Source organism: Fukomys damarensis, unplaced genomic scaffold, assembly GCF_012274545.1.
Source record: "Fukomys damarensis isolate Sample0158 unplaced genomic scaffold, DMR_v1.0_HiC HiC_scaffold_6, whole genome shotgun sequence".
NCBI classification, from domain to species: domain Eukaryota; kingdom Metazoa; phylum Chordata; class Mammalia; order Rodentia; family Bathyergidae; genus Fukomys; species Fukomys damarensis.
The window spans coordinates 13,900,094-13,914,711 of record NW_022900918.1 but is presented as its reverse complement, the minus strand read 5'-3'; the positions used below and the strand labels follow the sequence as shown (position 1 = coordinate 13,914,711).

The window sequence follows — 14,618 nt, the reverse complement described above, 5'->3', positions numbered from 1 at the left end:
ATTATGTCCTTCTACCGGGCTGCATCTGCCTTGGAGCCATTCTAACACAGACTAGACCCTCTAAAACTTTGAGTCAAAATAAATCTGTCCTCCTTTGAGTGGTGGATGTTGAGTATTTTGTCCCAGTGAAAAGGAAACTACTAACAGTCTGTCCCAAAGTGTTTCTGTCTTATTCTGATAGAAATCACAGAACCCATGGAGCCAGTAGTACTGGGGGATAGCCTATAGATTTGTATTTTTATGATTCTACAAGGATGATCCTTGATCTGCTGCCCAGATAAAATCTAAGCACCCTAAAAATGATGTGAGCATTCCACTCCCTGTCCTGCTCTCCAGTCTTTTATCAATCTCTCCTAGTCCCCCAAATATCTGCTGCTTGTGTTTTCAACCCAACCCCCTGAATGCACAAGTTACTCATGAGTCTTGCCATCGCCCCCTCTGCCCAGGATGTCTTTTCCTACCTCCTCCTTATTGACTGCTTCTATTGCCTGTCTCAGCTTTCCCTTCCTGTAGTCAGGCATGTTTCAGCTCCTTTGTTTGGCTCTCCTTGGGGGTTTTCTGACACTTCCTTAGCCCACCTCTGTCAGCCTTTATCACAGTGTCTTGTAATCATGTTCCATTGCCTTTCTAGTTTGTCAGTTGCTTAACAGCAGACCCCAAGCACCATGTTGTTGTTGTTGTTGTTGTTTTTTCCAAGGCTGTTGCAGTGTCTGATCTATGTTAGATGTTCCATTAGTATTGGTGAAATGAATGATTATAAAGCATTCATGCATCACAGCCAGGGGTGGCTACAGTGCTGAGCAACCACTTACAGGACTATCCATTCTGCTTGGAAGACCTATGTAGGTGTTTTAGGACATGGAGCATTTCCTAGAGGTTGCAAGAGAAAAGGATGGGCAGACATATGTTAGGTACAGGGGAAAAGGGCATTGCTGGTAGAGAGAGCTGGGGGGAAGTTTGGTGGGCTGCACAGAAAATGACCCAAGGGGAATGGCTGTGGTAGGATAGAGAATTTTTGCGACAGCCCTGGGAATCTCACACAGCCCTACAAGTCTCTTCTGGCCAACCCTGGCTGAGAATTCATAGGAACAGTGCCACCTACTGAGCCAAAGTGGCTTTCCAGCTCCCCAAATGATGTTAATAAACCACTTAACCATCTTGTTAAAACACAGAGAGTTTTAAATTAGAACTTCACATAGAATTAGAGGCAAGGCTCTAACTCTGATGTGGCTCAGTGGCACAGTGACACTGGAGGACATCTTCAAGAAATGAAAGTGAGTGTTATTTAACATGTGATATACTCTTGCATTTCAAAATGGTCCTGTCCTTATCAAACCAAAAAGCTTCTGTTTAGTAAAGGAAATAATTAAGAGGGTGAAGAAACAACCCTCAGAGCAGGAGAAAATATTTGCAAGCCATGCATTTCATAAAGGCTAATTTCCAAAATACGTAAGGAACTGAAACTACTTAGTAACAAGAAAATAAATAGCCCTATTAAAAATAGGAAAAGGACTTGAACAGACATTTCTCAAAAGAAGGGATTCACATGGCCAAAGCTATACAGAAAAATGTTCACAGTCTCATATCATCAGAGAAGTACAAGTCTCAACCCCAGTGAGACATCTCATGACCCTTAGATTGACCGTCATCAAACAGATGAGACACACGTTGGCAGGGATGTCGAGAAAAGTGAACCCCTGGGTACTGTTGCAGATAATGTAAACTAGTAGGGTCATTTTGGAAAACCTCATGAAGAGTCTTCAAACAAACTAAAATATTACCATGTGAGCCAGCAGTCCTACTTTGCTTTGTACCCAAAGAGATTGAAATCACTATGTTGAAGGTATATCTGCAGTCCCGTGTTTATTTCAGGAGTATTTACAACAGAAAAGATATGGAAAAACCTAAACATCTGTCAACTAATGAACAGAGAAATAAAAATGTGATGTATATTCACAATGGGATACTATTCGGCCATAAAAATGAAATTTTGACACTTGTAAAAACATGGATGGAATTAGAGATCATTATGTCATAAGCAGGCTTTGGAGAGACAAATACTGTATGATGTCACTTATGTAGAACCTAAAAAAGTTGAAGTTATAAAAGTAGAATGGTAGTTACAAGGGGGTAAGGGAGGGGGATGGAAAGAGAGACACTTTACTCAAGGGATTCTACTTCAATTAGGAGGAGTAAGTGCTGGTGTTGTACTGTACAGAGAGGTGACTATAGTTAATAACAATGTATTGCATTTTTCAAACTAGCAAAAAAGGGAGAATTTTAAATGTTCTCACCAGAAAGAAGTGTTATATAATTGAAGTGATCTGCTGGTTGCCTTGATTTGGTTATTCCACAATTTGTACATGTATCAAAAGAGCACATTGTACCCAATAAATATATATAATTATTATTTTCCAATTAAACATAAAGTACAACTTTAAAAATTCCTGACCTGCATTATTTTTATGGAACAGGTACAGCTTACTTGCTTTTCCCTTCCTCTTCATGTCCTATATGAATCTGAGGTTTAATCATAGCTACTACTCTAAGTAATACTAAGTCAGTGGTGAAATTTTTATTTCCATGCAATGGTGATGTGCTTAGAATTATATCACAGTTCTTGGTAAAATTAACTGGAACTTAGCTCTCTTACCAGTACTTCTTGTTTCATTAGTAATTCTTGGTAAAGCCTGTTCAATTTGCATAACAAGTGGCACAGTTCTGAGCACTTGGGCAGGTGCTTAATAAACTGAAGTGTGTAGAAGGAAAGCATCATTTTCTATCCATTTGATCTTGTGCTCTATAAGTGTTTAAAAGGTAGTAGTTTTATTTAAGGCTACTTTTCCCTCCTAAATTACAGAGTTGAATCCTTAAGACTTTTCTCGGGGGAGAATAGGCAACTGGCATAGCCTACTGTCCTGGCCAAGTGTCTCCACAGTCAAAGTTGCAGAGGGCACAGTTTCTCTTCCATGCCCACACTGGATGGCTCTGTGTCAGAGGATGTTTTAGCCTCTAGGCTTGTACTGGTCAAGGAGACCTGAGACTATGAGCTTGCAATTCAGTCAACAGACACAGCCATGCAAAAAATGTTTCCTGACAGTCTACAGAGAGACAGTGGGAATGGTCAGATTAGCTTTTGGAAGCATCATGCTTCCAGTGCAGACAATGGGTTTATGGGGTGGGGTGGAGATGGTGAGAAGATGGGCTGTGTGATATTGGGAGAGGTTTCTCTGGCAGGGATGCCAATGAAAAGCAACCTAATAACATTAAAACAAGCTAGGTCCCAACTGGAAGAGACTATTGGCATCTGATGGACAGAGTTAGTGATGCTGCTAAATATTTCACATTCACAGAGGAAAGGGGAAGAAGCTGGAACTAGGAAGAAAAGCATCTATAAGGGACCAATAGCAACCCTAGCCCTGTTGGGCTGGGCTGCAGTGCCTCATTTATTACAACGGCAATGACTTCCCCCTTCAGCCATCCAGTTTGCTCTGTGATACATGGAATGTGCTTTACTAAAACTAAGCAAAAGCCACAAGCGGATACACTAAGTAGTCATAAAAATTATTCTCTTTCAGGTTAGTGAAAAATAAAAAAGAAACGACAGCAAAACTCATTTACAACGGACTGCAGACTTAGCCTGGAGCAAACAGTTAGATGTCAATTTTATATTTTGTCTGCCCCCTAAAGAATGAAGAACATCTGCTTAGAGAAATCTCTGTTGATCTTAATGACTGTTATTGTGAAGTCAAAAAGCGTGTGTGTGTGTGTGTGTGTGTGTGTGTACAAAAAGTTGAACAGTACTTTGAAAAATTCTGTGCTCTTAAAAATTATTTTCTTTGCTGAAATTTATTCTTTGAAACCTTCTTTCATTGGGTTGGGTTTCATGGGGGCCATTTTCACAATTTTCCAATACTGGTGTTTCTTCCTCCGGGCCCTCTTTTTCACTGAGTAAGCCATTGTGAGTGTGATTTTAAGGCTGCAGGCTCTGACTCAGTTTGGACCTTGCACACTTTCTTCTAGGATTGTGCTTCATTGACTGCTCTATCGAGGAACATTCCCACCCTGGTCTCACTATGTGGCCCCCAAAGCTTGTTGTCCTTGCCTTTCTCACTTATTTCTGTGTTAAACTGTAAAAACCTGGCTTCATGTATTGAGTGACCCAAACGTTATTCACTCTGTAGTGTTAGGAATATCTCAGGCTGTTTAAAACATCAGAGTAACTCCTATTATAGCCTTAGGAAAATTTGGGCCAGGCTCACTTCTCATCTTAGTCTTTAGAGGATTTTGGAAGGGTGAATCTTGCACAAATACCCTGGTGAGACTTGGCCATAAAGAGAAAGACTTTGAGAAGTTCCGGAAGGGGAAAAAGGCTTTAAGGCTGAGCCATCAGAGTCCTTGTCTTCCTTCCACCTTTGCACGATTTACTATTACTTAGTAAATAACATTACTATTAAGAGGCGATATTTGTTAAAAGTTATTTGATAGGTAGTACTCAATTTCTATTAGTACGGTTTTAAATATCACTTTGGAAATGACTATTCATGTTTTCTCACACAATGTAGTCCCTAGTATTGTGTATAAGGACACTCACACATGTTGGCTGTGTCACTGCCAATGTCCCTGGAGCTTTCTGTGCTATGAATGGCTCAAGCAGAGGGTTGTGGCTTCTCAGATGCAAAGTAGTGTTGTTGGAGGTTCCAGCAACAGTTTAGTGGGCACAAACCTGTCCCTGCCCCTCCCTAGCTTCGCTGAGGAGGAGACTGGGGAAAGCAGAATTGCATCAAATTACAAACGGCTTCCACTGCCCCTCTCACTCTGGCCTCCCCTGGATGTTTCCTTTAGTGTTAACTTTAAAACAGGTGGACAGCAGACGGGAGTGAAGGCGTCGCTCCGCAGAGGCCCTGCACTGGCTAGGCCTTCCAGGTTGAGGGTGGTGGTGGCGGCCGTTGGGCGCATGAGGGAGCCTTTCTTTGTCTGAATTGCTCTCTTCTAGGCTCCACTGGGTGGTGGGCATGGCCTGCGGCAATCAATGAGAACTTGCCCAACAGCAGAATATGAAGAAAACCCAAGAAATTAGCAAGGGAAAAAGAAAAGAGGATAGCTTGACTACTTCTCAAAGAAAGCAGAGGGACTCTGAGATCATGCAACAAAAGCAGAAGGCAGCTAATGCGAAGTCCATGCAAACAGGAGATAAATAATGACCAGCTCTGAGAAACATGGGTGCTACTGCCAGCTGGTGTATCATAAGCTCCAAAATCAGGATTCGTCAGTTGAGATTAGGGTTCCAATTTGTGTAACTTTGAGAAATGAATTTCCAGGGTCCACCCCCCCCCACTCCATTAGTGTAGCCTGCTTATGTGAAAGTAGGTGAGAATTCATGGCCCAAATGCCTCAGTGCAGTAGACCGAACACTTGAACCCAGATGAAGGGGGGAGTCTGAATGCCTGTGAACTACTTTTGAGCAAAGAAGAACCACACAAACAAAAAATAAAAAATGAAACAAACAAAAAATCAAGAAAGCAATGTGCAAGTTCTTTTTCAGCAATGTTTGTATTAAAATGTTTCCGAGTTTTAAGAAATTCTTTCCATTTCTCTTCCTAACTCATCCAATTTCTCAACAAGAGGGAAATGATAACCACATTTTGTCTCACAAGTAGGAGAGCTCACTGTGTAGGGAGGAGCTCGCCTCTCCTCTCATTCATGACCAGGTCATCAGATCTGATCAAGGCCTGACATTAACACCAGCTGTTGGACAAAGGGTACAGAGTACCCTTACGCAGGATGAATAAGTTCTGGAGAATGAATGTACAGCATGGTGACTACCACTAATATCACAGTATTATATGAAATTTGCTAAGAGAGATTGTCTATTCTCACTACGTGTATGAAGTTAGCTACATAAAGTGGTGGATATGTGAATTAGCTTAATTGTGGTCATCATTTCACAACATAAATGTATATCAAAATATCCTATTGAACAACACAACTACTTACAATTTTTCTTAGTCAACTACACCTCATAAGAGCTGGTGAAATATACCTTACTTATACATCTGAGAACAGATAGATAAGAAGTTTTTCTTCTCTTTCATCTCAGAAGCGCAGGAATTTATATATTCCTTCATTTGAAATTCAGCAAAGCATACTAATTTAGTTGCATAGATATTTACTGTACTTATTTATTTCATGGAAAGATAATTCAAGGTTACTGAACTATATAGATAAGTCAGAATTAAAGAAATAGAAATAAAAAGCAATTACTTGTGAAAGACTGAGTATTGGTTTCTACTTTAAAGAGAAAAGACAATTATTTAAATTCAGCTTGGTTAGACTAGTTGCTACTTAAGAGTCCAATACACATTATTGGTTGGGCTGCCTGTTCTGTGATTGGCCACTGGAAGGATTTCAGGGACAATAACAGTGATAATGAATGGATGTTTATTGATGGACAGACATTATTGTTTTCAAGCTTCACAGAATTCAGATGAAATAGGTACCCATTATTTCCTCCTTGATAGCTGAGGACATCCCAGTTTAGAGAGGTAAGGTAACTTTTTCAAGGACACGCAATGAAGGGCAGAGCTATAACTTGTATTCAGATCTTTCTGTGTGCACAGCTCATGTTCTGTGATATTCCTGTGACTGAAAACTAGAAAAGTAGAGGAAAAGCTGCTGTTGTGTAATAGAGACTGGGGTTGATGATAAAATACATGAATTGCTAAAATTATGTAGGACACAGGCTGGGTGGAGCTGGGCCATTACTCCTGGGACATAGATTCTATTTTCTATTCTTTCAACTAGTTAGTAGTGCATCTAATGTATCTGACACAGGAATGGATCATATTTTAACACTCCTGTCTTTTACCAACAAAATTATTTTCAGAAATAATACAATGAAATTAACACTGGCCAGAAAAGAAATATGGTGAATATTTTCCTTTAATAACTTTATGTGTATAAGCCTAACAGCTGACAAACAAATATAGCAGAAAAAAGGAATAAATCAAAAATTTCAAATTTTACTACTAATATTTTTTTTTTAAAAAAAGAATTATACATACATTTTTGGGGCCATAGTAATTGATAACATTACAGTAAATATGAAGGACTCAGTAAAAAACAGATATCTACAAAAAGTACAAATTAAGCAACTACCAAAATAATGTTTTATTTTCTGAATTTTTTTGTAGATTGAAAACAGTTAACAATTTAGAAGAAGAAAATATTGTATTTAAAAATTATCAAAATTAGTCAAACTATTTCATGTAAATTTGCAGCAAAAACATATAATACATATCTCATGGTTTGAATTCTGTCTTGCTGTTTCAAATTTTGGCACAAAATTAGTCTTTAAGCAATTACACAGAATGAAAGAATTGAAGTAATTCAGTTTCCACCTCTGACTTGTACTATCATTGTTTCTCTGGATTCTGCTATTTAAATGTATGAACATGAAGCTGGGGGCTAGGGATTTAGCTCAGTGGTGCCACCACCTTCCTCACAAATGCAAGGTCCTGAGTTTGATCACTGCTACATTAAAAAAAGAAAGGAATCTGAAGTTGGGCGTGGTGGTGTACCCCTTTAATCACAGCTGCCCAGTAGGCTGAGGTAGGAGTATCACAAGTTCAAGGCCAGCTGGGACAATGTAGTGAGACTCCATCTAATAAAAATGCTGTAATTGTGGCAATTGTTTAGAATTTAGACCACCAACACAATATTTTTTGGAGGGAGAAGTATTTTATTCCTGAATTATTTAGAATTGCAGCAGAATGACTTTTAGTTTTATTAGCCCATAATAACTTCTCTAGGGAAAGTGCATCCCCTTATCTCCTGCTATTTCCAAAGCTGAAATGATTAAAGCAAACTGGATATGGAGGATTCCTGAGAAGTTTGCTTACAGGCAAAAGACCAGTTGGAGGGCACAATTTTACCCTGTGTCTTTCTTTTAATCAGTGTGTTAGGTGGGCATGATAGTTACATCCCTAACGGCCTTCTTGGATCATTGGGAAACTTGAGGGTGGAGGAAAATGCTATGATAGAAAGGAAAAATGCAAGACTGGGACTCCTGATTGTATGGACTCATACTAATGTGACCCACCATGAGTCTCAACCTTGTGCCCTGTCTTAGTTACCTTTCTTGTTGATGAGACAAAATACGTAACACCCAAAGTTAAAGGAGGAAAGGTCTAGGTCAGCTTATAGTTTGTAGAGGTTTCAGTCTATAATTGGCTAGCTCCAAAGTAGGGTAGCATGGCACAGGGACATCACAGAGGAGAAAGAGTTCATGATGGGCAGAAAGCAGCAAAAGTAACAAGTAGCAAGTAGCATGTGACAGCAATGGTCCTCTTTCTGACCTCTATATTCTATCTAGGCTTCCCACCCTTGGGTGGGTACCCATGATGGAGCACCCTTAATCCTAGCATCACGTTATAAAAAAATCCCAGCATCACATCCTTGATCCCAGCATCACATACTCTACAACCAGACACCTCCAAAAAGACCCACCTATGACTGCATGGGGCTTTGGAGGGATGTCTAGATAACAAGCCATAACATTCTACTGCATACCCTGCCTTTTTTGTCCCATTTTCTATGAAGTAACTGCCGTCATAGAAGAGGGTTCAATCAGAGTCAATAAGGGGTGTGACTAACGAGTCTTCTCTGGCTGTATACATAAGGAGAATTACCTGTTCACTGTCATGTCTTCCGGCCTCATTTTTCTCCTTTTCTGGTAGAAAAGTGGCAGGATTTAAGGAGCAAGATGTTTATTGGAATGGCTAGTCCTTTTAGAAGTAGAGCCTGGTATTTAAGAAGTTGACTGTCTTATAGCTATAGGCACCTTTTGGAAGAAAGAAATACTGTCATATTGTGGGATGTATATACAGTGAGATCTTTGCCTAAAGTCAGCTTGGATGCATTTGGTACCAGGAGAGTTATGGCAGCCACAGCTCTAAGGCATGCAGGCCCTCCCTTTGCCACAATGTATAATTTATGACTCAGATACCCTATAGGGTACTGAGGAGGTCCTTGATCCTAAGTACTTCCAAAGACACGCCCTACCTTTCATCAGTATGTAGATTGCAATGAATCCTGTTGGTAGGGTCAGTTCTGGGGCATTTAGAAATGCTTGTTTAAGCTTCTGGAATGCAGTTTGAGAATCAGATTTCCTAAATTAAAATATGGGTATCTGCTTTTTGGGCTTTCTTTTAAAGCTGTTAGAGAGGTAATGCAATCTTACCATACCCTGCTATCTATAGGTGACAAAATCTTGTGATTTCTAGGAATTCCCTTAGCTGTTTTAGGGTCTTGGACCACAGGAAAGAAAGTATCAGTTTAATTTTCTCTTCCTCCAGACTTTGGGTTCCCTTAAATGTTACAAGGTGCAAGTATTTTACCTCAAGCCTGCAAAATTCTGCTTTAAGCCTAGAGACTTTATGACCTCTGTCTGTTAGAAAACTTAGCAGAGCATGGGTGACTTTGCTAGAGAGCTCTTTTGAGGGGGCACATAAAAGTATATCATCTACAAATTGTAGGAATGTGAATTGGGAAAGTTTAAGACATGTCGGGTCATGGAAAAGCACTTGCCCCTCAAAAATGAGGACTTGTCGCCTGGGATTTAGCTCAGCGGTTTGATGGCCTGCCTTGCAAGTGCAAGGACCTGAGTTCAATCCCCGGTACCAAAAGAAAAAAGAAAAAAAAATGAGAACTGTCTCTGAACACTTGAGGAAGCACAATCCAAGTCAGTTGAGAGGCCTGATCCTGAGCATTTTCAAAGGCAAATGGATTTTCAAAGAGATTCTTTGTAAACAAATACAATAGAAGGCATCTTTTAAAGATAACATTGAAAATTAACTGGCATTTTCTGGGATCTGAGAAAGGAGAATGTACAAGTTAGGTACCACTAGGAAGATTGGCATTACTGCCTCATTAACCAATCTAAGGTCCTGAAACAATCTCTATTCTCCACTGGGTATTTGAACTCCCAAGAATGGAGTGTTGCAAGGGCTGTTACAGGGTGTAAGTAAACCTTGTGCCCTTAAGTTCTTGACTATAAGCAATAGTCCTTTTTTAACTTTAGGCCTCAGAGGGTATTGTCTCTGGTGAGGAATAATAGTAGGATGTTTGAGATGTATTTGTACTGGGGCAGCTCTTAGTGTGCTTCCTATTTCACTTTTAGTTGTTCACACTTTAGGGTTTATTTCTATCTCCTCAAAGGAGAGGCAGCACACCTGACCTGGGTGCATGCATATTTCAGTATTCAAACAAGATAAAATATCTCTTGTGGGAGGGGAGCTGGACTTCCAGGCATAATTTAAAAGGAATGAAAGAAGAGAAAACTGTCCCAGTTACAGCTTAAGGAGAAATAGTGAGTTGCCTCCTCTCTTGTGACTCCTTTCACTGAAGTATGGGGGCTTGAAGGAAGTCCAGACTTGAAAAGAAGGAACAAGAGACATGTGCCAGTGTCTAGCGATAGGCTGGTTTCTTTTTCTTCTAAAGTCATGATTACCTGGGGCTCTTCTGTGGAGATGATAGTTCAGCCAGAAGGAGAAGGTAGAAAGTGCCCTGGGGCCCTTCAGTCCTGTTAGAACAGCTGGTAAGATGGGTCTGATCCCTGGGACCTCCACCTCAGGGGTCAGTCTGACTTCCGGTGGTCACCTTGGGAATCAGAGCACAGCTCAGGGGTGCTCTTGTTGTGACAGTTTTTAATCACAGTCTCTCCTAAGGTGGCCTGCAAGTGAATTTAGTCAGCAAGCTCTTTTTGGAGCTGAAAATCAGATTTAAGAGTTTATTCCTTTATAGGCTGAAACCAAGGCAGCTACTTTCTCTTGGCTCTTTGTTATTTCCCCTTGGCCTCCTCCTGGTCTCAATTATAAACTACTGAGAAGGCAACTGTCATTAAAGTATCAAGTGAACTATCTGGAGCAAAAGCAATCATTTATAGCTTTTTCTTACTATCTGAAGCCAACTGGGTGATAAACTTGTCTGTACAAATAATCTGTACTACTGAATCAGGAGCTAGGGATGTATATTTTATCAATGCCTCTTGTAGACAATCTAAGAAGGCAGAGGAGTTTTCATCTTTCTCCTGATGCATAGTTGACAATTTAAAATAATTGAATGGTCATGTAAAGGTACAAGATCCCAGTAATTAATGTAACTGTACTATATACCTAGACTGTACCAATAAGCTCAATAAAAAGAAAAAAAATAACTGAACGGCTTAGTTCTTGTCTTCCTTAGACCTTTAAGAATACATGTTTGGAAATGTTTCCTATATCAATATACTATCTGGTTGGCAGGCCAGTAGGGACTTTGTGTAGGGACTGCTTGGGCTCTAGTAGAAGCTGGCTGTTTCTCTGGCTGCCTGTTTCCTGGTCTTCTAAAATTTAAGATGATATTCATATCTAAATGTAATAGCAGCTTGTAATGCTGTTTGTCTCTCATTAGAAGTCAATGTGTGATTTTAGAGTAACACTACATTTTTTTCAGGCTAGTTTATAGGTCTGAGTAAGTACTTTAAAGACCGCGATGTACTTATTAGGGTCATCTGAAAACTTTTGCAGAGCTTGTTTGATCTGTTTGAGATCACTGAGAGTAAGGGACCCATGGACATGTGTAGGGCCAAATTCTCCACCCACCTCCTGTAAAGGATACTGTCCTTGAGGAGCTTGAACAAAATCCAATAGGGATGGCTGTAGCCCAGTAGGTTGAGCTAAAAACCTCATCCTTAGAGTTTGAAGGGTAAGAAAGGGGAACCTGAGGCTCAGTAATCATAAATGCATCTGATTGGACTTTAATAGCTAGAGATGTCTGGTTTGCAAGTAGCTTACATTTACATTTTGAACACAAGTGAGGATTATCTCAGTGCAAAGGAAGTGTGAACAGAAGTATGAATTCTCTCATACAGTACAATTCTAATTGTGGAATAGTATCATAATCAATACTTCATTCTTCATTCCATTTTGCCTCTAGGGGACAGGAAGGCCATATGTGGGTGCAGAAAAACATTAAGCAGCTCTTTCTCAATATGTGAGGGTCGAATAATTTCCAGTGCTTAAGAATACATTCCAAAGGAGTAAGAGAATTAGACATTGAGTTTCCCATCTATAAAACAAAGGGAAAATAGTCACCCCTTTTAATCTCTACTTGGTTTAATATCCTCTCATGGCATCCTCCAAGGTAATCTGCTTCAGAGAAGGTGGCTGCTAGCTGGGGAGTGACCAGAAGATAGGTTGTGTTGGACTAGCCACTCTTACAGAAGCATGCCCCTACACTCTGGAAACTCACACTCCTAACTCCAGCATGTGTTTCCAAAAGCATATGCTACAGTTGATTCCAGCAATAACAGTCATGTTTAAAGAAAGAACCATTGTTAGCAAAATTAAAGCAATCATCAAGAGACCTGACCAACTGCTTTCCAATTCTTTGAGAGTGAGGGGAAAAAAATCAAAGGGTAAATTGGAATTTGTTGGAGCATTTTCCAGCCTGCAAAGGAGATCACTTCCACAGATAGCTAGAGGCAAGTAACGGCTCAGAAAAAATTCTGCCCTGGGCCCAAGGCAAAGAAATCCCTGAGACTTTTGTGCTATCTACCTACCTAATCACCTAGGCAATCTTCCTTAGCAGCAAGACAAGGCTAAGTTTTACCCAAAATCTACTCAGAATTTTTCTCTCTATATCTGCAACACACTTATGAAACTCACAGGTTAGAACCTGTACCTACCGTTCAGCAACTACAATTTAAACATTAGCAAAAGTACTTCTCTTTTCTACACACTGAATGATGAGAACCAGGACTACAAGGTGTGTGTGTGTGTGTGTGTGTGTGTGTGTGTGTGTGTGTGTGAGAGAGAGAGAGAGAGAGAGAGAGAGAGAGAGAGAGAGAGAGAGAGAGAGAGAGAACCAGGAGGTTGGGGATTCTATGTTAAACTGAATGTGTTTTGGTCCCTTAAATATTTTGCTTCAAGAAATAGTTCTTTCTGATCTCACCCAGAAGTTGTTTTTCTCCACCGGCTCTCAGGTTCAGTTTCCTGTACTTGGGAGACTGTTGCCCAGATGACTAAGTGGGAACATCACTTTTATGGGTGTTTTCCTGGATGGGAAAAATTCTGATGTCTCATCTGACCAAGAGATGGGGTACGTGTTCCTCATCTAAGATGATTTCTGTGTCTTTAGCATTAGCAAACACTCATTTTTTATGGTCTCAATCTAAAAGTTCTCAGTTGTTGGATAGGAGGGAGGGTTGAGACATTTCAAGGTTCCTCCCTTTCTAATCTTTAGCAGAAACAGTCTTCCAAAAAAGGAAAGTACAAAGTGACAGGAAAAGATCAGAAAAAGGAAGTCTTTTCTTCTTGTGCTCCTGGTGAGTTATTGAGACAAATTGTCCATGAGTCATCATTCTCTGGAGTGTAGAGTGTAGATCAGGCCAGACTGTCCCAGTGAAACCTGTTCTCCCAGTCTTAAGAACAGCTGCCACTCTATTGTCTTTTAACTGGCAGTGCAAGTCCCATGATTCATTAACAGGCATGTATATTTCCTAAATATAAACTACATTTCATAAAAGATCCATTTTGTAGTATTTCATGAATTCACATGTTGGTTAGTATAAAAGTCCACTGGGGACTCTAACTTTACTTTTCCCTAGTACAGCTGTCTAAAGTCAAGATAGCAAACTGCAGCAGTCAAAACAAGTCAAATAGGTCAAGCAAGAAGCATCAATAAATTCAGTAACTAGTAAGTCCAAATGCAGAGTACAAAAATCAGGAGTATAAGCCCTTGCATGCAAAAGTAAAATGTCCCATCAAAGAAACATCATAATCCTTCTATTTTTTCAACTTAAATTCATCATGATTTTAAATAAAACAATGCATAAAATGACAAGGCATAAAAATTCAAGTTGTAAGCAACTGACACACAAGGATGACAATTTCTGATTAACTAAAGAAGTAACAATGCACATTCTATGAAACAAAAGTGAACTCTTATCTCCTCCCAATTATCTTGCTGGTGTTTCCAATATAGGAAATATAGGGGAAATAATATAACTCTCAACACCTAGTGTTGGATATGTTGAATTTGCGTTTCCCAGAAATCAAAGAATGAATTTTAAAGAACAATGCAGAATAAGAGTGGGAACAATTTATTGAGACAGATAGCTCCTAAGAGACAGGAGTGGACTTAAAAGTGGGTTACTAATGAGCCCATTTCTCAAAGGAAGTTTTATAGAGCAAAATCATCAGGTGGGTACAATGTGGGTCAAAACTATGATTAACCAATAATATTAACAGTATAGCTGCTTAGGTAAAATTGATCCAATGGGGAAGCAGGACATGTAGCAAGTGTACATGGAAAGGACAAAGCCTGTGTTAGGAAGGGATGGATATGGAGCCTTCGTTATCCAGTTGGGGACTGATATCTCTCCAAACTTTATTGGACCAGGTGATATCAATCATTTTATCCCCTGGGGAAGTGTGTAGGCTTGATGGTTTTGTCTTTATCTTGAGACCTGGATTCCAATGGATGTGCCTCTGGCCATAGTTGTGATATGTTCTCATCCTCTGCATTTTTCTGACTGCCTTGAGGGCCTAGCCCTGCCTGACTGGCTACCATATTTT

General features: G+C 39.9%; 1 pseudogene; it reads left to right on the top strand.

The window, feature by feature from the left end:
* The first annotated feature begins 5,015 nt into the window (after positions 1 to 5,015).
* LOC104861036 lies at positions 5,016 to 5,201 on the top strand (annotated as a pseudogene).
* Positions 5,202 to 14,618: the final 9,417 nt, after the last annotated feature.